The sequence below is a fragment of the Falco cherrug genome, chromosome 1, assembly GCF_023634085.1.
Source record: "Falco cherrug isolate bFalChe1 chromosome 1, bFalChe1.pri, whole genome shotgun sequence".
NCBI classification, from domain to species: domain Eukaryota; kingdom Metazoa; phylum Chordata; class Aves; order Falconiformes; family Falconidae; genus Falco; species Falco cherrug.
The window spans coordinates 25,276,376-25,300,680 of NC_073697.1; the positions used below are offsets into that span (position 1 = coordinate 25,276,376).

Genomic DNA, 24,305 nt, shown 5'->3' on the forward strand with positions numbered 1-24,305 from the left:
CATCAGGACGGAGACCCCCAGCTTTCTCATGCCCTCCTGAAAATCCCGGCCATGAGCTTCAGTCTCTTCCACAGTGTACATAGATCATTCAAATTCACACATGTCATGGGAAAGCATACAGGCAGGCAAGTATTACTACTTTGACTTGAATTTGCTGGGACACTTCCAAAGCACTTCCATTTCCAGAAGGAATTAAAACAGGTGCTTTGTCTCTGCAAAGCAGCTTAAGCTAAAATCCTGATACCACTTGCTGCTCTCACATGAGGTCATAGTCATTAAATATTTAAGCCAAAACAACAGTAAGTTGAGATGAGAGACTAGCAATGTTCAGCAGATAAACCTCTGCCTCTCTGGATTCCACTTCTCTGTGCTCCCCCCACCCCCCCACGGATCCATTCACTGTAAGACATCAAAATAACCACAAGGGACAACTCCAAATACTGTTTTAAAACCAGAAGCTTAAATGAAAATGAGAACTGAGCTTCTGACCTTACCTAGGGTTGTCTTACCACGTCAAGGCTGGGGTTATTTCCAGGGCAGCATGTGAGAGCTTTCACTGCAGCTGCTTGAATAGTACTTTGCCTGTGGATTAATGGATGACTTTGGCTTCTCATTCTTACCAGCCTTTACAATTCAGGAGAACACACAGAGGATTTCTTCTGAAACCCTTCAAATCAAAAGACAAAAGTAAGCTAACCTCCTGACCTGTAAAATAACCTTGTAGAGAAATCCATTCACCATAGTTGCTCGCTGTTTCTGGGAAAAGGAAAAGAAGGGGTTTGCAAGAGAAAGCAACAACTCATATACTGTTTAAGAGGGGAACTACCACAGCAATCTGTTTCTGATGAATTTACATGGGGTAGAGGAAAAAGTAAATCCCACAAGGACCAAGCAGCCATCAAGTGTGTCATAAGCAAGGACCAAACAGATTTAAAGCAAAAGGACTTCTGCTGTTCTTACTGGCATTCAAACCAAGAGAACACTCGAGTGAGATGGGAAAGCAGCTCTTTAGAAAAACCTCTTCCTTCATTATTGGTTTTCTGCTTTTAAACCTCTATCCAATGAATATTTTTTTCACCTCAGGAGTTCTGAGCAAATACTAAGCTCAAAGAAAAAGTAAGATCTGCTCTGGGTTCCTGGGAAGAGCCGGGCTCCCTGCAAAATTTATTTTTCTGAACCTAATGTCTGTTGAGAGATGCCATGAAAAAGAAACACAAAAGTCTATTCCCTGACAAGGTGACGGCAATATGATTCAATGTGCAGTCAGACACAGAAAACAGCAAGTAAGACTATGGCAACATGGGACCAACTGAACACATCAGACCCAACGCCTATCCAACCCAGCAGCTTGCCTCTGCAAGAGGTCAGTGGATAAGGAAGATTTAAAATACGGAGCACGTGTCTACTGAGAATGCTTTCCCAGCTGCCGGGCTGAGGAAAGGCTGAACAGTGGGAAAAGAGAGTAGTGATCTTGGAACAGTCTTTGCACTTTGCTACAGCATCTCACAAGCTCACCTGCAAGAACACCTGCTCTCTGATGGGAATGCCGTGCTCGGGCACAGACAGAGGCAGTTGGTAGTTCAATGGCTGCAACACCAGTATTTCCTCCCTCTGATGCTTCTCCAGAAATCCTCAGAACAGCACGAGATGGCTGAATGTTCTTATCTGCATCTAAAAACCCGATTAAAACACTAAATAGGGTATTCTTTTAGGACTGTTGTGGGTTGATTTGCACATTCCAGTCTGTTAGCAACAAATTGCAGGATAGTATCTGAAAATTCACCTCAATTTATTAGTGTACTTGCACACAGGTATGCATACATATATACACATGAAAATATATGGGAAAATATGTATGAACAGAGACTCTTCATTGCTTATTGTTTCTTTTTTGTCTGTTAGTTGAACCCATCAATGTTTATGACAAACAAATGGACATGCCTATGCGCATATAACATTGTTAAAAGGAGGAATAGTTAATATATTTTAAAAGCTAAGCACCTAATTTCAGAGGTGAAAAGTTAGCCTCTACTAAAATTTGTCACTGCAATAGCAGTGAACTCTATTCATTACAGGTAGAAGTCATCTGGAGGGAGAAAGCAGTCCCTTCTTGTAACTCCTCCTCCTATCATTTTTTTCTGTAAAGATAATGTTCAGCTCGAATTAATCCTGTCACCAGTTTGGGAGTGCAGATTACCAGCAGGTTTTCCAGCACAGCTCAAGGGGAAAAAAAGAGTATCTGAGAAAAAACACGAGCTAGGGAATCTAGTCCAGCTTCACCATCAACGTTAGGTATCATAAAACCAGCTCTGTGCCTATAGTCAAGTAGTAGAAATACACCTCAAGGCATCCCTTTCAAGTGAGAAGTGCTCTGTGCAGATTTTTGCAACTTGGGGTTTCCCCCCTCTGTCTCTCTGAGTTTTTAAAGCCCAGTAGTTTCACTTTTGTATGATAACTATATGGGAAAATACTTTAAACAACATAGAGTTACTTACTCAATTTATTTGGTTTGCACACCTTTATCCAGACGGGAAGCTTAGTTTTATTGGCCCCTGGTTACAGGAAGTTCCCTACAGCATTGGCTTGTCCCAGCAACATACAACACTTAATTTTAAACACAATTAAAAATTGCAAAGCATCTGAAAACTAAGAAAACGCTCAGGTTTATTTATGTCCAATATTATTTCTAATAGGATACCATGGTATCAAGACCAGCATAACTAAGGGACATCAATCTCTCCTCTTTCCATCTTCATTTCACAAACAGTACTCAGCAGGCAGTTACTATGAACTCTGGGATTCTTACTCTTCCAGAGAATACCAGGTGACAAAAAGCAAATACATACCCATTAAAAACAAAAGCCTCGCTGGCTCCTTACCCCCATAAACACTTCTCCAAAAAAACCCATTCAGATTTTAAATATCTCATGAATGAAATCACGGTACCTTTTGCCATTCCTAAACAGTATCCCATTTTCACCTGAGCCAAAGGCTTGCTGCAAATTAGGCTTACAACTTACTAGGCTTTATCTGCATTTCTTCCTAGCAGTTTCATTTAAGCTAGGTTGAAATTCAGAAAGCTGCTACAGTAACTAGAAATGAGAGACCTAATTTTTAAATGTAGTTCTAGTCTCGGAAGCTTGTTGTCTTCTCATGTTCCTATTTCTTCACTCTGCTGAGGGAGCCTGAGAAAAGCAGGAGAGAAGAATGGGAAGAAATGCAAGTGCCCAAGCACTGGAACTAATCAAGTTTGATTTCCTGCAGTTTCCTATCACATGCTTGCTTGTACACACTGACTGCAGCTTTTCCTTTGATTGGCAATGTAAAAAGGCTCTTTACCAAGTCTCAAGCCGTGTGCGATAATATGCCAAGTCACACAACGTGTGTCATTTGTAGGAACTCTGATACCTGTGTTGATTTATCAGGTTCAGCTGAGTTCAGCCAATGAATTCGGAAGTTGTGGAGGAACATGAACCACCATGAGCTTGTAGGGGCCCAAGCATTCTGCTGGTTTTAATGGGCTTAAAGTAATAATGAAGCAAGTAAGATTAAAGGGTATTCCTTGCCCTACAGTTTCCAACTTTAATTTGAAGTTTTAGCTTTCTCAGTGTCTTTCTTCAGCTTTCCCTCAGCCTCCTGTACAGTGGAACAGGTTTTGACTTCAGGACAACTTACAGGAGGAGGTCCAAAACTCATGTGTAGCATTCAGCATCCAATGGGTAAGTCCATAATCTAAGGAAAACCAAGACAAAATTAAAATATCAGAAAATGCTACCATTTGTTTCACTCACCATCATCACCGTTCACCTAGCTTTCCCCTTGTCAGATCTTCAGCAACAGTACAATGCCCTTTATTAAAATATCCAAGTAATTAGAATTTGTAAACATGGATTCTTATTAGCATCTATATAAGAACTGCATCTTAAAGAAAAAGATACATGCAAAACCTCAAAGGAGGAAAAGGGCTTAGCCTATCACTATTCAATACAAAATACCTTAGAAAAGCTCTCATCTAATGATTCTTCTAGAGTGCCTCGTAGCATGAAGCACAGTCCTTTTTCTAGTCTATCAATTTGCTATTTGCTCCCTTCCTACTTTGTTGGAAAAGACATTTGATATCACGGTCTTTTCATAGGTTTCATTCTACACTCAGCTAGAACTTTGAATTCAGCACAGGAGAAAGACGGAATTCAATACACTGGGCAAAGTAAAAATGCCAGCTTACAGCTGGCCGATTCCACATTCAATACAGAACAAATGCCACTGTGGTGAACTCGCAAACACTTAAGGTCTCGCAATAGCTTTCTTTGTTTAGGGGAATAGTTTTTATCTTTGCTGTGTTTCCATTCACTCAAATAGAAATAATACTCATAAACAAGGGTCGGGGGGAAGGCAGGCTTACAAAACAGACACAAATTACAGATCTACATACAGTCACTGGCATAAAAATCTAACAAAAATTAAAAATCAGTTTTCAATGTTCCCCCAGCTGTTTCAGCTGGATATGGAAAATGCTCCTTAATTCTACCAGCACTTGGACATTGGCTGATCCTTTTCACTTATTGCTTACACAAAACACTGATTAAGATACGTCAATCAAATAGCTGAGCCCTTCAGTCTTGTTCTTCCAGTGTCACAGAGTCAGAGGGAACTGTGCTGAACAAGGTTGTGCAGCTCCAACTCTGGAGCATGTTCAAGATTAGCTAAGCAGGGGCACTACAAAAAAAAAGAAGAAAAAAAACCAAAACCACACGAGGTAATGGAAGAAAGGAGCAAGGAGATAAGTGATTACAGACAGCCAGGTACATGAAGGAGGAAGCAAAAGACAGATAGATATTTCACTTCGTCTGGCAGAAGGCAAGGTCAGATACTTGCTCAGCCAGGAAAAGCAAGAGGAGTCACTGCTTCGGAGTGACAGAGCACTGCTACCTGATGCATCCTTTTCATTCTGCATCCAAGCAGAGTCCTTAATTGGAAATATGACAGGAGCAGTTGCTGTAAAATTTCCTTGATGTGTATCAAAAATAGCAAACAAAGTGCCTCTCGGTCATCCTCAGTATTGGCAAGTCTTACAGGACATGGTGTCTCTAATTGCCCTGGAAGAAACACAGGCATAGACTTTCAACTGTCCTTGATAAAAATCAAAAGACTTTTAAGGCTCACATGTTACAGCTTGAGTATTTAAACCTTATAGGTGGAAAGCCTAAAAAGCAAACATACAGAATACTAAAATATGACTGCAAATCTCAGTATTTCTGGACTTTCTCAGTATTTTCTAGCTTGCTTCTCAAACCCTTTGGGCTAGCAGTAGCGTATTCTGGTAACTTCTGTCTTATCTGTTGCAGTACATTAACTCTGTGTCTTTTGCGACTGGTGAATTACTACTTCTAAGCATCCCAATTACTCTTCCTCAACCAGGAAGATGCCTCTTCTTTCCAGTGCACAGGAATGAATGCAATGCAGCACTGCATCCAAGCTCACTTTGTGTTAACCCAGCTTTAGCGATAAGTCCAGCTGCAGCAACATAAAGACTAGATAAATAAGTCTGAGCTGAGGTTCAGACTGCAGTGCCTAGGCTGCTCACAGCATCACAGTTATACAGCTTAAAACTAGCACAGGAATCTTTGCAATACCTCGCACTCAATTCTGTGATCACACTACAGGCATTCCCTTTGAGACATACAAGGGATTTCTTACAGCAGTTGAGGGAAACAGACCACTGATCAGCCCCTTATCTATTGCTGCAACGTGCAGAAGTCATGCAAAAATGACTTTTGCTGGTGATCCACATGGGTAGGTACACTCCAAGTTTTATTTGAACCTCAGGTTTTACTGAACCTAACACCTTAAAGACAACTATCATAAAAAGTGCAAGATTTTATCTAATTTTCTTTACAGCTATGTAAAACTATGTATTTCATATGACTTAAACAGCAAAACCACTCATCAGCTCAGGTAATTTAAAAGGTTTTCAAGTATTAGACCAAGTTTTATAGGAAAGCTTTCCTAACTTGAGACAGTAATGAAATCTGAATTAAGTTTATATGGTCTGTGGTTTAATTGTATTTTGTGCAGTTCTAGTTACTACCAACAAGCGGTGCAGGATAACATTTCATTTTACATAAATCAGATTCTGTAAAGATATGAAGAGACAAACGTTTGAAAAACTTCTTACATGCAGACAAGCTTGCAATTGCACACCCAGACTCCTCAGCCAATCTCTGGATATCAAATTGAATCTGTGAATGTCGATCAGATATATAAATACAACTTTTGCTAGTGTAAAAAAATGGAGTACATGCAAATTTGGCATATACCCATGCAAAAGATGCTGTCTGCTCAGCTGATCACTGAAAATACAAGAAGCAAACATTTCCATAGTACCTTAGACCCTGGCTCTTGAGCAGATCACCCAAAGACTAGTCTTGAGAGCTGGTCAAGTAACAGATAATGAAATTTTGGGTTCCGTAGATATGAAGAGTATAAAATCAGCAACTTTGTGCTCAACAGCTCACCCAAATATAGAATGACCTTTACAACCAACCTCAGACACAGGTCAGTATCCCTCACTCCATGCTGGCCTAATCATAACCTGCTATTTCTTTGACTCTGCTTGAAGTTTTAAGTGGTTTTGCATAAACCTGAAAGGAAAGTGTAGCCTCCTCTCCTACCTTCTCCTCTCCCATGCACCAGCAAGGTCCTCAATGATCCTAGCAAGAACCAGGGCACATGAAGCCATTAGTGCACTCCTGACCCAGTTTAGAGTACGCTCTCCCATTGCGTTTCCTTATTTTCACACGTGTGTTTTATCTTTATTTCCTTAAAGGAACAAAGGCTATAATGAGGAGCACACTTTGTGAATTAGCAATCGTCTCTTGCGTCTATTGAATCCTAGCGGTAAATTTCATCAGTTTTGTTCATTTTACCGTGTTCGTAAAAAGAACAGCACAGATTAAATGAGTGTTCTTCCCCAAGCTCTCTTTCCTTTTCCTATGTAATTAAATACCCCCACAAGTTGTGGCTTTGCACAACTGAGAAAGCAGAAACCTGTAGTTTAAGGGGTCAGGAAATGAGTGTAAGGAAATCCTCCTACGCATCAAGGCTTCTTTTCTCTCAAGTGGCTGATCCGTTTCAGGAGGTTTGTACACCACCGATGGTACCTGCCTGGGGCTGGGGGAGAGCACCAATCCTTAAGGTGATAAGAGAAGAAAGTACATCAGCTTTGCAAAAATTATAGTCAGTTGACCCAGTTACTGCTTACCAACCCTCATTTCAACTAAAACTGAGCAAGGTGTTAATAAGTCTCCTTGTCAACAGATTTATCTAAGCTTAACAAAACGTGGCCATTGGAAGAATCACAGAATGGCTAGGGTTGGAAGGGACCTCTAGATGTCAACTTGTCCAACTCTCCTGCTCAAGTAGGGCCACCTACAGCCGGTTGTCAGGGACCATGCCCAGACACCTCTTGAGTACCTCCAAGGTAGGAGACTTCACAACCGCTTCGAGCAACTGTTCCAGTGCTCAGTCACCCTCACGGTGAAAAAAGTGTTTCCTGATGTTCAGGAGGAAACTCCTGTGCTTCAGTTTGTGCCTGTTGCTACTGGTCCTGTCACTGAGCACCACCAAAAAGAGCCTGGCTCTTTCTTTGCACCCTCACTTCAGATATTTATGTACATTGATAAGATCCCCTCTGAGCCTCCTCTTTAGGCTAAACAGTCTCTTATTGGCCAGCACTGCCTTTTGACGTTTTGGCTGTTTTTCCCAGGAATGCAAGCCGTTTAATGAGACACAGACTGGAACTAACCCTGTTAGAAAAACAAAACCACAGCTTTTGAATAACCTGACTCAGCCAGCATTGCAATTGCTTACCTCCGAAAGGAGCTGATGTCTTCTCTTAACGCTTCAGTTCTTATGTACCACCCAGCTCTGACAGCCAGAAGCTTTGGCTCTAATTCATGAGCTCTGGCAAGGCATGTGGGGATGATTTAAAAGCTACCTTCCTCAGTCATCTTTGCCAGAAGTGAGTTGTACCCCTCTGATAAGGGGCAGAGTGGAAAGCAGCGAACAGTAATTCCCTAAAATCACCCCAGCAGGAGCTGCTAGAGGTCAGGATTCACATCCCTGCTACTACTGAAGCCCTTCATTTACTGTGCGATGTGTTCTATGTGTGAACTGACTGGTTGCTCTGTTCCTGCCAAGTCACCTTTCTATATTTAACACATTACTGTATAAACTACTTTGGTATACCTCGAGTATGGCAGGCCCCATGTAAAATTAAATTCTACCTTAAATCTTCCTGGAAAAGCACCCCACTCCCCACTTCTTAAGAGTACTGATTTTCCTCTCTCTGCTCAAATCTTCCACTAGGCAAATATATCAAAATGGTTCAGAAGAGAGACCCGTGGTTCCTTCCCTCACACTGAGGATTTGACTGTACTGCCTGCTTTCACACGTTCAGCCTCCACCTGCATTTCACATAGTTGCTCTATTCAGCTGCAGCAAATTACTCAGCTGCCAGTCCAAACCCCAAAGAAATGAAGTTATGGTTTGGCATCAAGATAAGCGCTGAACATAAAAAAAACCCCAAAACCCACACCCTCCTATGACAGTGTGCAGAAACACTATCCTTTCAAACAGCTACACTAAAAAGAAAGAAACCAGCATTGAAAATATCCTGAAATATTCTGGCCTGGCTATCACATTTGTCCAATAAAGTATTTGTCTTCTTGCCCAAAAGAGCTGTTAAAATAGCTGAAGGAGAAGAGCAGTCTTTATACCTAGCCGTTGGAAGCAAAATCGAGTCCACTTGGCGGGGCCAGTCCAAAGACCACAGCAGGCAACAGGAGGCTCTTTACTTCCCTGGACTTTGACTTGGCTCTCTTGATTGCTTTTAAGTGCTGACAGCGCAGTGATGTTTTATTCTCATTTTTATTTGTGCTATAATATCATTCACAGTCCTTCTCCTGTCTCATCCCAGCATCCTCACATTTTTTTCATCTAAGCTTTCACTGATGTTATCCATCTGCACTTTTGTTTGCATCCAGCTGGCCTGTGATAACTGAAACTTCCCACCCCGCATGAGTCAGCAACTCATCCGTTACGTACTGCTCTATTTCAGATTCCCTCCCCAAATACCGACATAGCTACTTAGATTAATTCCACTCTACCTATACCAAAACATCCGCATTTTTTATACAACGATATAGAGAAGGGCAGATCCTCAGTTAGTATACACTAGTGCAGTTCCTTAGAAAACCATGGATTGCTACCAGCTGAGTATCTCACCTCATCAAGGGGTCAGTACATCAAAGGGATAATCAGTCTTCAGCACCCTAGAAAGAAGATTGATGCAGGATGTTGTTGCAGCAAGAAGAAACAAAAGGAAAAGAGGCACCAAGTGAAAAGAAGTATGATAGGAAAGAAGACTTCTCCTTAGTTAGAAAAGACGGAGCCCAAGCTAACACATCTGGAAAAACTTCTGCTGATTGGTGCAACTCAAGACCTTCTTGGTCTTACTGATGAGCAATCTTTCACTTCCTACTTAAAAGAATCTCTTTTTAAAGTAAGTAGCTTTCCTGCCAGCTAGAACACAACCCAAGGTATATTTTTCTGAAACTATTATAGCAGAGTCTGGGCCTTTCCTGTTCTTGCAGGTTCACATTTTGCCTACCATCTGCCATTAATAGAAAAAAGGTCTTTGTTTGTTTGGCTTTTTAATAAAAATACAGACTTGCTAGAGTCCTCTAAAATAAATGCTTGGTCTAGGAATATATTTTACAACAAGGACAATATTAATATCTAGGAAAATATTTTTCCAATATCTCCCAGTGACTAGAAAACTTGAAAACATATGTACTGAAGCCCCAAAGCTCCAGCATTTGTCTAAGTTAACGATTTCTGCCTTCAATATCTTGTAAGGGAGGAAACTCACTTCTGTTCATTATTTTGAATTGGAAAGGTCTCTGTCTCACATTAAGGGTGGCTGTTATTGCATTCCTATTAATCTCTTTCCATACACCATTGCCAACATTAATTCTTCATTCCTTTCCCCGGTCCTCTTTTCCACTGTATTTCCCATCCATGTGGGCTCTTCTATGGGCATTAAACTTGGACAAAACACAGACACATGAAACTGTTTTCTGGATATTTTTTTTCTTTTTTTTTTTTTAAATTGGAATTATTAGGGTGGACTCACAGCATGCAGAAGCAGCTTCAAGCTCGCTCACAGAGGTCACTCTAGACATCTACACTGCCTACGTAACTCCTGCGCACGACCAGGGGCTTCAGTGCCCTGTGAAAAACGAGAAGACCCTGCACTCTAAGGAGGGAAGGTGACTCCAGAAGGAAGCAGCACAGTTTAAAGCTATAGAGGAATGCACAGGGAGGGAAGGAGGAGGACAGAGTTGAGGCATTCATTAAAGAGGGATTAGAAGTGAGGGCTTGTTCTGCCTGACTGTCCTTTTTGGGGGGTGGGCTGAAGTGGGGAGCAAAGCTTTCAACAGGAGTGGATCCAAGGTTGCTGCACTGTGAGAACTCATCAGTGAGACAAGTCACTTATTTCCTTCTGTCTGAAGTTAGTGGAAAAAGATCTTTGGTCTTACTCTCAACAAATGTGACAGCATAAATGTTTGCTAAGAATCAAGGTAGTGAAGATCTGTCGCTATGGGCTAAATTTTCAGGTTCTTCATCTTCACAACTGCCAACAGTTATTAGAAATCAACATACAGGCCACTAAGACCTCTTGAAAATTGAATCAGTGGAAGGTAAATGGTTGAAAAGTGCAAACATTTTTTTTTCTAATTTACTACAGAAACAAAATTTTATTGATCACTGTGTATACACATGTACTTAGTAAGTTTTGGTCTCACTGTCTAATTTTAACAGAATTTGGCAAATGAGTGGAGATCTCCAAGATAACCAGGTTCCTGCAAATTTTGCAGTATAGGCAGGAAGGTAAAGGAGAAGACTGTCCAAGTGTCCTAAAAGAAAAGCTGTATCATCAGCCTCACAGGGAAAGAAGTCCTGAAAATGCCATATACATTGAAAAAGCTTCAGTTCAAGATTATCTTCTTAGCCTCCAAAATCAGTCCTCAGTGAGACACAAATGTGTTAGAAAACTAGGCTTGTGGTGCTCACAGAACTAAATGTTTAATGATAAATTCACAGACAGCACAAGCGGTGAACTCAATTTTCCTATGGCTGTGATTCATGTCCTTATCTTCCAGCATACGGCTGCATCTCACTGACATGGAGTATGCTTCAAGGTAAACACTATGCTGCAATCTTACTGCAGCCCTACTTTTTACACATACATACGTCTCCCTTTTTAATTTTTACTTGAGAGATTTAGATAGAACTCCTTCTCTGAGAAAAAGAACAACCTCCTTTAAGGAAAGGAAGTCGCCAAGCTCAAAGTGGTGTGATTGCTTATGTAGATCCAAATGCAGATTTCAGAAACCGTCTAACTGGGTTCAGGAGCATACTGCTAATTTTAAACATACTTTAGTATTTACTGATTATATCTCTCCCTCACTGTATGCCCTGACTGTACAGTGTAGTTTATAATGTGAGTTTAAAAACCCCAAGATCTTAGTTTTTTATATAAAACTGATCTATCAGCCTTGCAAGAATTAGCATCAGCAGTCTGCTTTTTCTTCAAAATGATCAAGAAAACAGCTGAATTACTGGTCACCTCTAAAGAAATCTAACATTTGGACTTATGCTTTTAGTTGCTCAGGGGAAAAGCTCAGGAATGAGCTGAAAAAGAGGAGTGTCTGCTGCTTAGCGAGGTATCTCTCTGCTTTTCTCTGGAACACTTGTGTTTTGTCTCAGTAGCTGAATAACAGATAAGAGAAATCCCTGTCCACTTAATTTAGCTCATCACTGCTAGGGGAGAAGGCTGATGAATAGGAATCACTCTACAAACCTGCCTCTGATACTCCAGAAGTGACTCCACAGAACAATGCCCGTGAATTTGCATTCCTTCACATTTCTTCTGTATTTAGCACCTAACAAGAAGCAAGGACGAGGTTCTGTCCTTGACTGTCACTTTCACAAAACCTGTGCATTAGTTTCTGTTGATAAAATTATTTTGTGGGCAATTATTTTCATGCACTACGTGCATGGGTTTGGGGTCTTTTTGCATTCCCACAACACACACAGTGAGGGGAAATGTTGCTTATGAAGAAGACAATAGCCATAAACAATTCAAGCTTTGGAGTCAATTGCTTAAAGAAGTTGGTAAATTTACACTTTCTCATTGATCTTCAGAAAGTGTTTATCCTGACACTTTCTTCCCTGGATGAATACATACTACTTTTAGCAGACAAACTGAAAACATAGTTAATCTCACTTTGAAAAAAACCAAACAAATCACCACCAACAACAACCAGATAAAAAGGCCTAGTGGAAGATTTCTAAGGGAATGCTGCTACAAAGATTTCTTCCTGTTTTTCCCCCTCTATTCTGAAATCCTGGTTTGAGTTACTTCTCCAGATAGCAAAGCCAAGCCACATTCCATTTTGTCAGCTCCAATGTATCCAATATGCTTGCTTTTCCATGGGAGAAATGGATGCCTTTTAAGAGAGAAAATAATTTTATTTTTATTGCCTCGACACACACACATGCACAACCTATCAATAACCTTAACAGCAACAAAAGATGCTCCCTTGCGTGCATGAGCTGTGAGAACTTCTGCTCTCTGCTCTCCCAACCAGTTATGGATTTCAGTTGAATCTGACCGAGAACCCAATTCAGGATCCAAGACTGAGGTTTCTGCAGCTATTTAAACAAATTAAAATACATTTTTTTTGAGCCACCATGTGCTTTCCCATTCTTCCCCCACAGAGACATATAAATGATACCTACTTCGAGATACTGAAGAGGAAAAGAAAAATCTCCTTCAGTCACTGAACTAGTGGTCTCTATGAAGTGCAAGTTAGGTTTTCTCATGAGGGTTTTCACTCACTCCCAGGCATATGCCATCTCAGCAGGCCACCACAGACTAGACAGAAACATGAACTCCTTACTATCATACTGTTGATGTTGGCTGTCAGGCTACCATGAAACCTACTCCACAGGAAAGTCTAATATTTGAACTTTTCACTCTTATTTCATTTTATTAGACAGCCGTGAAGGTTAGCTTTGTTAAAAAAAAAGACTGAGCTAAAACCTTGAAATGCTGGCAGTCAGAAAGCCCCATTTTTACCCCACTCCTTGTTAGGAGATGGCCTTTCCAAATAGACTTATTATTTTAATTTTTTTTTTAAGTGACCGTTTCAGATGGACAATTCAAACTTACTGGCTACACAGGCCTGAGATTTTTAGGGTGAAGCCATAAGTGTACGATGTCCACACAGAAGAGACCAGCAGATTTTTCTGGACTTTGCCATAACTCACCCTGTAACTACATGACCGAAGTGCAGAGCTGGTGTTGTTTTGGAGCTTCCCACAATAAGAGGAATTTAACTCTACTCGCTCTTCAGAACACTGGCTTGAAGAACCTAACCTGAGGTTCAAAAAATGGCAGGATCATGTGTTTGTTAATGGAATACATACAGCTGCCCAACAGACAGGCCTCCTTTGTGGAGCCACCAAGGAACATGAATATTCCTAAGTACAGTGTAACACTAAAAAGAAAGCTTAAAACCAGGCTCTTTCCCATAGACTGTTTCAAAACAGGCATCTAAAATCAGAAGTCACGTCTGATCAACCTGGGAGACATGCTTAACACTTCTATGCTACAATTTAAGCTAAGTACTTCTATTTTATTGAAACAATGTCATCACATGCACAAGAGTAGTTCCTAAATGACAGCAGCAAAGATTCCGTTTTGACTACACAGGTACACATTGAATAACAATTCTGGATTAAATGCTATAAAATACTCACTGTCAGGTAGATAAACCAGATTACCCCTAAAGCACTTGTCAGAAGTTTTCCTTGGGAATCTATTAAATACTACAGTAAAAAACTTAAGCACACAAGGAATCTGAAATAAATATAATCCCATATCAGTGCTCTTATTTTTTTAGCTTTTTGAGTGCTTTGCAGGGGAAGGCCTAACCTAGTAAGCGTACAAATCATTTGAATTGAATACATAAAAGCAGGAAATGAGAAAAATGAATTACTTAACTGATAATAATTTTAAAAGATGCTGCCTTAAAGATATAATGTTGGTTTTGAGATTAAACAAAATAAACAGAATTCTATATTTGCACCTAGCAGCTGACACTTGCAAGATCTGGAAGAACAGAGCTCAACCTGCAAACGATACTGCCAAAACCAGGATCCACAAGGTTATAAAGCAAGATGTGCGCTGCTGCATACAGAATTTGGGTGAGGGATGGTTCTAGACTGGAAGCTCAAAATTTCAGCACAGAATCAAGATCACTATGCGTAAAAGCAATAGCTTTTATGTCTATCCTTCCTTTAATGGCAGGTTAAAGATGTTTGCTTCTTCAAGTCTAGCAAGCTACCTGTAACTTCAAGCACCTGACATTTATTCATTACTTATATCTCTGTTGGTTCTCAATTTTTCTCACATCACAGACTTCTAAATATTTTTCCTCCATTTTTTAAAATCCTGTCATTAAGCTGTTCATTGTTCATTACAAAATTCAGCTCCTGACCCAGTTTTATGATTACTACAAGAGTGGAGAGTAAAAGACAGAATTTTCAACTGCCCTGTGCTCCCCTGAGGTGGGTGTACGAAATCTGCAGCAGGAGGTACGCAGGAGGGGACTGGACCAGGGGAAAATCTTGTTTCGGGACTCATCGGCACTGAAAGGAAAAAGGCGTTCCTCCTTCAGCTTTCTAGATGAAGGAAAGCAAGATGAGTACTATTAACAACTCTGCATTCTTTTTCTAGGAGTTATCCTAGGAGCAAAAATATGGAAAACATAGCCAACAAAGTCTTACTGATTTTAAATCCTCTCCTAGAGATTTCCTAATTAAACTGGGGCTCCAAACTAAGCAAATAATTTTTAAAAAGGAGTTGGATATTTCTTCAGTTTCAGTACTGGTTAAAATTCTTTCTTAGAATTAAATCCTAACATAGGGTTACAATCAAGCAAGAAGGAGTTGAAACAAAAAAGCAAATACAAGCCTGCATGTCCAGAAGTGACACATTTTAATATTCTGCTGCTTAAAGATCTGAGCAAATTTACAGCTACCTTTCCAGGAAATTAGTTTTCATCACTTAAGAGCAAAGCTGGCTTGCTGTTTCTTCACATATATGCACTACAATATGATCTGCACTTTAAAATAGGATGTGTCAGATACTCTAGTTATAATCAGAATGCTGGGTGTAGTCCAATCTATGAAATGAAATTTACCGCAAAATATTTGGTGCCAAGACTGTGACTTTAGAAAATCCTGAGCTGAAACCACTGTTTTTTGCAAAGTAGCTAACGGCTGTGGCAGTTGAACAAGGGAGTCCTCTTACTGAAGATTAATGTTCCTGGTTTAGACTGCTGTCACAGCAAGATCTTAATGCTGACTCTAGGCAAGCATCCTTCAGGAAGACCTAACACAAGGCTAGGGTCTTCTAGCTTACATCAAGCTCATGAAGGGGTGCATACGAGCCTGTGGGGCCAACCGTTGATTTATGCAAACCAGAAGTCCATGCACAGAGCAGGCATCAATAACAAGGCTGGTTTACTAGTGCTATGTACCTTAAAATTTCCCACTGAAATTAAGGCAGAAAGATATTGGGCTAGTTCTGACTTTAAAAACAAACAGAAAAATATTTAAAAATTGGAGCCTAACTTTATTATGCAAAGGAGCTAAGAATTCTTCTCGCCAAACTAACGGTTATTTCAGGTACCTGATTTCAAATGGGGAGGTGATGCAGCTGCTTCTGCAAATGGTACATAGCCATAGACAGGCTGTAACGAGTGGGCCGGGCCAAAAACAACAGCAGTGGTGGCTGCAATTATTTTGGTCAAGATGGAGACAGTAGTTTAAAACTGGAAGAAGCCAAGAAAAGACCAAGAAACCTCACATCGTAATTCTGCAGGAAAAATTGCCAAATGTGTTAAAAATCTTGTAGTTCAGGTTGCTTATTGCCGTGAACAAGGCAGAAAACTTGAATGCCCAGCTTCCTTTATACTGCTCTGGTCCCAAATCAGTAACTCCTCCTCTCTCTGTTCTCCATTCTCACCTTCTTCCCTACTCTGTTCAGCAGCCAAAGCATTCCAACAATAACCTGCTGAAGCGCTCTCCTGCACCACAGGCTGGAAACCCACAAAGTGTCCAGACAGACTAATGAGACATAGAGATGCTCACCTGCTAATTCATTACTCCTTTCTGCGTACAACCTGCCTGCTGCAGCCCCTGCCAGCGTCACACTGGCAGAGCTGTTGCTTTGCAATTTGTCACAACAGAAGCCATTCCTATCACTGTGGGGGTCACTGCTTGGCCGCGCCTCCGCACGCCTTGACTTCTGCGATGCTTCTGGCTCGTTTTACATCCTTTTCCTCAAGCTACAGAGAAAAGAAACAAATTGTTCAACAGTGAAAACACTTGTAAAAAATGTCACTCAGCAATGTAAGCTGCGAATTCTGTTTTCTGGGAAGAGGAAACATGCAGGTTTCCAGCCATAAAGGATGCATTCAGTACTACATAGAAGTTTTCCGTGACTGTATCACAACTGATGGTAGGGGGGCAGGGGGAACGCTATGATGAACAAGTGTGAATGAAAATTCTCAAACAATGCCTGTCTTCGATCACCTTTTTGTTAATGAGTAAGATTTTCTGTGTGACTCGCAGACAAATAAAAGCTCCAACACATATAGCAGAAGACAGGAAATTTACTCACGTTCATCAGAAATCTACTTTAATATCTCAAAGATATATGAACTGGCATATAACCACATCTGAGGAAAGTAATACACGATTATTCATCGTCACTAGTACTGTGGCTAGAGCAGCTAGCCAAGACCGTGGCTCTATTGTGCAAGGTACTATAAACACATGACAAGACACAATCCTGCAAAATTTACAGGTAAAATACACAGAAAGAAAATGGAATTAGAGGTACACCAAATTAAAGTGTGTCATCCAGTGCCAGGTAGTTGTTTGCATACCAGCCCCAAATCTCACTCCACATCTGTCTGGTTTTCCAATTCCTCTTCCTCCAGAAAGGTATCTCATCAGTAGGGAAAAGAATCACTTGATTTTTTATTTTTTTTTTTTTTTTAGAGAACAGTCTCTGGAAGTTCATGTACACAGGCCGCTGAATAAAATCAAATTACATGCAGTTCAAGTTACATTTCTAGAAACATGCAACAGCTCATTCTCTGCAACTGCCGACAATGGACTGGCAACGCAGGCCTCAGCAAGAACTGAGGGTACCAACAGTAAAAGAAACATTGGCTGACATTCCCAATGTATGCAGCATCACACCATCCAAAGAAAGGCAACCCTTAAGAGGTCACGCCAATGGCATCAGTGATTTAATGCCCACAGAAACTCACAGTGAAGGCACCACTGATGCGTTTCTGTTCATTTTGAAAGCAGAGCTCCAAGCTGCCAGCAACAACAGGAGGAACAGTGATGTGGGGGCTCATCACTGTAAAACTCTGGAGAGGAGAACAGCCTCTCTTCCCAACTGAGATGATATGAGGAAATGCTTTTAAAACTTCCACATATTTCAGAGGACATGGAAAGATATTTTGTTTGAGGAAGAGGTCTTCAAATGAAACATGGGATCACGGAGGCAAAACAAACTATCCAGCATGTCAGGCGCATGCCTGGCTTAACAGTAAGGCGACTGCATGGAGCTTCTTCAGGATGCTGGTTATGGTGCAGAGATAATTGCATTTGCAAAGGTCCTTTTTAATCCCTCAACAGATTTCAGCTCTGTTACTGCACCAGCCTGCTCTGCCTGGACATCCCATTACAATTAATGGGACCAAGCACATACACAGGGTGACCAAAATGCCAAACGCAGAGAAAATTCTGCTCTAAAAGCAGCACTTCAGCATACTCCAACTGCTCATACTAACAAATCCAGATGTTACTCTCAGATTTGATCCTTGCTGTGTAACCATCTTTCTGTTACTGTTTTAACTGTGGTTTACTACTTGGAATTGGGAAGAGGCTCATTCTGAAGAATGTGGTCTTAAACAAAGACTCTGCATTTTAAGTGGATGTTTCTCTTTGGAAAGCAAAACTTCAGCAAATAAGGCAAGTCACATAATGGAGAAGCACTTATCAAATGGCTACATTGATTAGACTGCAACAGGAAGGAGCAGCACAGCTGAAAAGAGCCAAAACACAGAGTAAATCTGAAACCTCTTTGGGCTGTTTGACATTGTGGTCTGGTCCTGGAGCCAGTTAATAAACCCAAGGGCTGGGAATGCATTATCCAAACTCTGACCCCAGCTAAATATAATTATCTGAACAATACAAATTGGAAAGAGATTTAATCTAAAATAGTTTTGCATGAGATAAAGAGAGATTCATAGTTCATAAAGTATTTACTCTATAATGAACAGACTTTGCTTTCTCAAAGGCACTGTAATTATCAGCTTCAAGCAGCTTTTTCACTGAAAGATGATGCTATTTAACCTACTTGGCAGCATGCTACATTCAAACACAGCAATCTAAAGACATGATTACATTTATCTGCACTTTTGTTCCTTCCCTTATTACTTTACATCACTTGATTCAATCCCTTCAAGAGACACCATTTTTTAGGACAGCATTTCCAGTATGAAATACAATTGAAGAAATCCCACCATTAACTCATTCCAGTTTAACCAATGTATAGTTTCTGTATAGAACAGTATTTACAAAAAAATGCAGCAGGTATGTTTTTCTAGCTAACCTTAATGTGTCATAATTGCGCCAAGCAATTGCATAGTAAAAAGGCAGTTGCTTAAAGACCTTAAGGAAACCACTTAAATACACTCAACTTGAAATGTTGAAAACTGCATTCTGATCTCATTAACACAATTTCACATTGCTTTAACCCCACTAAATTCAGGGCAGTTATTCCATTGGTATGAAGAGGTTGTGCCCACCTTTTCACTCTGAGTTTCAGGTTCCAGGCTCTGACTGGTCCATTCCTGGGACCAAATCATGTTGGAGAGAGGCAGAATCCAGTATGAGCAAAAGGCAATGAAAAAGGTGGGTGATTGGTCTACAAAAACACACATGCAACTGTTTCAATTTCCCTGGAACAGACAGAAGATAGGGTTAGAAAAAGCTACAGAGATCATCCTTAGCTGTATATCTTTTCCCAAAGCAGTGCCTAAACCACATGATAAGACACTGAAACTACTCCTGACACCCAATTGACCGACAGCGCAGGAGATCTGCAGTGCTTCCCCTCTCTTACAGTCTTCCATCTCCTGCTTTACTATGGGTGTTGCAGTGTCACAGTTCTGCAGAGAAATCAGGTCTCTCCTCATGTAGATAAGCCCTAATTTCACAGGTCCATGACATGCTTTTTCAGTCATAATAGGTATATACAATATCCTTTAAAAATTGTGCACCCAGGTATTTAAAAATCCGTTCAAACCTGCCACTACACTACCAGAGATATAGACAAATTTATGGAAATGTTAGTCCCAGAGGGAAAAACAAAAAATACTGTTACATAGCTACTGTGCAGAAATAACATGGTTTATTAGTAAAAATGTACAACAAAAGAAACATTATTAATGGAATGTCCTATAAAAAGGGGCTTCTACCTTATCCTAGACTCAGACAAAATAATGTCTGGCTAACACGCAAAAAGCTTCATGTAGTTGCCATTTTTATTACTACATCAAGGCAAAGCGAAACCCGAATCAATAACAGTTACAGAGTAGAAGAACAAAACATGCAGATAATGTCACAAAGAAATAAACCATAGCCAGACGCAATGATACAGATTAAACCTTTCCTAGTCAAAGGAATTAATCAGTCCATACTGGACCAAGAACTCTTCTAGTCAATAAATCAATAAATATACAACCTCAGTACTCCAGCCTCCTGGACAGGTGGGTGAGTCCACTTTGCAATGGGTTTAAGTGCCCGGTTGTTTGATTTTTTGCATATAAATATCTATAGATACTAAACACAGACTTTGTTCAAAGTCAGGAGACATACTGCCTTCAAGCTGATACTCAAAATACCTCTCTGTGAATTCTGTACCAAAAGTTTTCTCTTTCTCTCCCCTTGCCTGCTGACACCAACAGGTCTGAAGATAGAGAGGGAAGCATTTAAACACCACTTAATAATTAGCACACATTGAGCAATTGGCTTTGCCAAGAGAGCACTGGCTGATAAGGGCCTAATATTTGCTACAGCTTCCCGCTGCAAGAAACCGATTGTGTAGGTGCTTAAGAAGTTTGATTTTGTTTTTCTGCTGGTCAAAATTCAACATTTCAGGCTGACACACCATCAGCAGGAACAATCCTTTGGGTTTTGTGTACTTGCCTGCTAATAGGGCACAAGTTACATCTTTCAGCCTCTCCTGCAGGTCACTTAAACAGCAGCGCCTTCTAGGAAGCAAACTGGGAAAGTGTTCTGAATTTAATACTTAGAACTCTACAGATAGTTTTCTTCAGGAAGGACTGATCCAAATATCCTCAGCTGGCAAGATATGAATGTGTGGAATTCAAAAGAAAATCTGCATTGACTTATACCTTGCAAACAGTGAGATGTCCCCTGAAGGCTCCAGCAACTCAGAGGTGAAAATAAGTAGAGTTTTAAGACGAGTGCAAACTGCTACCCTGGAGGAAAGACAAAGCAGCAGCAAAATCCAATGAAATTCTGCTCAGAATGAGCAAATCAGACTGACCAAGAAGTAAAAGATAACTTTCTTATTTAGAAAATAGGAAATGCGGCTTCCATGTTAAATTTTGACTTGAAAAATTGTTCTATCCAACAATCCTACATGGAAAGTCACTTGAATTTGCAAGTGGGTGCCTGGTTTCAAAAGGATTAGTTACCCTTCCAGCTTTTACATTCAGCTCTTTATTGGTCTCGGAATCACAGTAAATCAACAGATGGATGTCATCAATGTATGCGCTATGTAAAACATCATAAAACAGCAGAGCAAAAACCTAGCTAATTTTGCAAGGAAGGAGGTGCCAGAAGACTAATACATATAGCCAGGGACGCGGTTCCGGTACATCAGGAATCGGTTCCAGGGCACCATTCCAGGCCATTCCAGCTCCCGACAAGCGCTGCGCAATACCAGTCATACCTCACCATTTCAGATTGCTTACCAGTGTTGGAAAAAAACTGAGGAAAGAACTGGAGATTAAATTTACATATCATCTTGTAACAAGACCTTCTAAATTTGAGGGAGAAGCAATAGCAAAGAGCATTTGAGAATCAGAGCTTTTAGTCTGATGAAGAAAGGGACTGGTTTGATTTACAGCTATATGACTTATTGCCACATCTGGCAATATAAGGCTAGGCAATTTTATGGGGAAGGAAATGCCGCTTGATGCTTTTATAATTAAAGCAGACAATATATAGATAGTTTACACAAAGTGACTGTTTTCTTTGGGAACATTTACCTAAAACCTTGTGCCAAGAACAATGGGGAGACTACATTCAAAATTACAATACAGATGGTGTTGGACATTCGTTTCTAAGCTTTTCACCATCCTGAATGGTTCACAGTGGAGACTGAGATATAATTTAATTCTCACTGCTCACCTGTATGAAATTATTACAGGAAGAAAAGTAGGGTTTTTTTTCAGGAGGATTTACAAGGCCAAAGGTTTCTGAGAGTATGTGTCTGTGGAGGCTGATTTACTGAAGGAATATGAAATGTTTCACATATGTGATAATTGCATCTTACAGCTGGGGGAAGTTAGAAACACAGTGAGGGCCGTATCTCCAGGGGAAGTCAGAGAACCCAAGCTGAACTGTCTCAGTGGATGCTGCTTTGCTCACAGCGCCTTCAGAACTCTGGCCGCAATGGTGGTTGCCAAGTCCCTGAAAACATAGCCCCAAGTCCTTCAGAAAATCTAAGTGAACATGCCAGAAACCCACATGCCACTACTGAGGCCAGTGACACAAAGCTGAGTTCACTTCCATCCATGCACAATGATGAAACTCATCTCTTGCCATCCAAGCACAAAATTAATTTCTTCTCTTTACACTGTCCTCTCAGATGAACCGGATTAAACAGAAACATTTTCTGACCATTGCTAATCTAACTACCCATTTGTTTGTAGGTTTATGAACTGTCATCTTACTCTCACAGTACAGTCTCTCCTATAGAAAACAGACTGGGATTACTGCGAAGAGCAACACATAATCATGGCAAGATAAGCATGTAACGCGTTTAATCTGGCTTCCCTCTTATTCCTTTGAATACCTAATTAACTTTTTTACTAAAAGCAATGTTACATTCTCCTGGAGAATCCCACAGACTATCTGCCCTTAAAAAGGCATCACCCATAAGAACATACCACAACAGATTTTTCTTTATAGGAGGGGACCCCGTAAACTCTGTTTCATCCTTGGAAAGCTAAGCAGGTCTTTTCTGTAAGTGATGATAATAAGAATTCAAGTCACTACTTCTGACGTACGTAACTAAAACAGCATATATATGCTTGGCAAAGCCAAAACAGTTTCCGCTATTACCTAAGCATTTTGTTTAAATGTTATTCTGAATATACAGCTAACGGAGACAGCACTGCAGTCCCTCCAATACTCTCTGTCCTGGTTAGAAGGCACATGGATGGCAGTGGGGTCTCGATAGCTGCTGGCTCCATAGGACACATCTGTAAACAGCAGCTCTGACAGTGAAAGACATTGGCGTGTCCACAACTATATATCTGTGCTTACGATCAATGCATCTCCAGAAGCTTAAGCAGTGTTGGACCAACCCGATAGAGCTGCTCTTGCTGCTGCCAGAGGTGCTGAGCCCTCTAAAGAACCTGAAACCAGAGTACTTATTCACAGTGTCGACTGTTCAGCCAAAGCAGTGTGTTTTATCTGGACAGACGTCGGTCCTTAAATTTCTGCAGATTTTGGGAAAAATTCCAGATCAACTGAAGCAGTTAGACAGAATTCATGCTTCTAATTACTACAATTCACTATAATAGGCCTCTAAAGGCTTTCCATTTTTGGCTAAGTTCTTTTAATGAGACTCAAGTCAGACTTGTGCGTCCTACATTTTCAAATATTTTAAATAAACCCACCATACAGAAATCTTATTAATCTTCAGGAAAAGTGAGCATTTCTTAAAACAACAAGCTGAAAAACCTGTACTAACACAATGAAAAAAGAGAACAAATGCAAATGAAGAAGGGTAGGTATTCTCCTAATGAAGATTTCTTTTACATCCTGTCAAAGTGTCATCTGTGTCAGCTGGATGTTTCTACTAGAATGATGGGGAGCTGTGCTGAAATGATACAACTGTGGGTTTTACTCTGGATACTTAATAAAGAACGTGTGTTGACCAAAAGCATTCAGGGAAAAATTTGACTGAACGTTTGTCTGACAATAAATCTTGAAAGGCTTGGCTGAGGAGGGATGTCTTTGGAAGAAAAAGCTTGCATCAGATGCAGACTTCTGCGGAGGTCCAGGACAGAGAAGTCTGATTCTTAATATCTGTTTTCAGAAGACTGAAGTATCCTAGTAGGTTGGAAAGCTTCACTTATTCCACCTTCTCACCGTCTGCTGGGTGCAAAAGTAGATCGCCACAAATCACAGCATAGCTGAGTCTGGAAGGAACCTCTGGAGTTCTCTAGTACAACCCAGAGCAGGGTCAACTACAGTCAGTTACTCAGCACCTTGTCCCATTCAGTCACGGCTAAATTAATGAAAAAATTTAAGACACAATTCCACTGTTCTTATGTTAAATAACTACTGTGATCAACACAGAAAATCAATGCGACTGCTCTCAAACTGAAGATTCCATCAACTTGAGGAAAGCAAGGGAAAGCTGCAAGTTTAAGAGCTGAAACTGTAGCACTGAAAATCATTCCAGTATTAACACTTGAATATTCATACTTCCCTAGAAAGGGAGTACAAGAGTAGAGAATAGCAAGGGCAACAGAAATATCAAAACAGAGAGTGAAGTATGAAAAAGGCAGAGACATTCAGAAGGCAAGAATCTAAATGTGAAGATGAAAAGTCCACAGAAAAATAAAAATTAAGACAGGGACAGCTGATATTTCCTAAAGTAGTCCTACTGAAAGTATTAAAAGTGAATATATTCAAAAGGTCTGAACAGCCCCTACAGCACTATCTGTGATTCTTGGGCAGGATTTTCTTAAGTCTTCAATACTTGACTTCATTCAGATGCCACTAAAACAAAACCACCGTCTCAGCAACCCCAAACC

General features: G+C 40.4%; 1 long non-coding RNA gene across 2 annotated transcripts; it reads right to left on the reverse strand.

Moving 5' to 3' along the window:
• Positions 1 to 515: 515 nt before the first annotated feature.
• On the reverse strand, positions 516 to 16,480 carry LOC114014849 (uncharacterized). 2 transcript variants are annotated; one of them, XR_003558525.2, is made up of 4 exons: positions 16,288 to 16,480; positions 3,676 to 3,732; positions 1,516 to 1,671; positions 516 to 667 (listed from the first exon to the last, which is right to left on the reverse strand). It is a non-coding gene; the product is annotated as an uncharacterized LOC114014849 (long non-coding RNA). The 2 variants fall into 2 exon arrangements; XR_008730722.1 differs by lacking the exons at positions 516 to 667; positions 1,516 to 1,671; positions 3,676 to 3,732 and adding exons at positions 4,568 to 4,716; positions 4,930 to 5,096.
• Between the last annotated feature and the right edge of the window lie 7,825 nt (positions 16,481 to 24,305).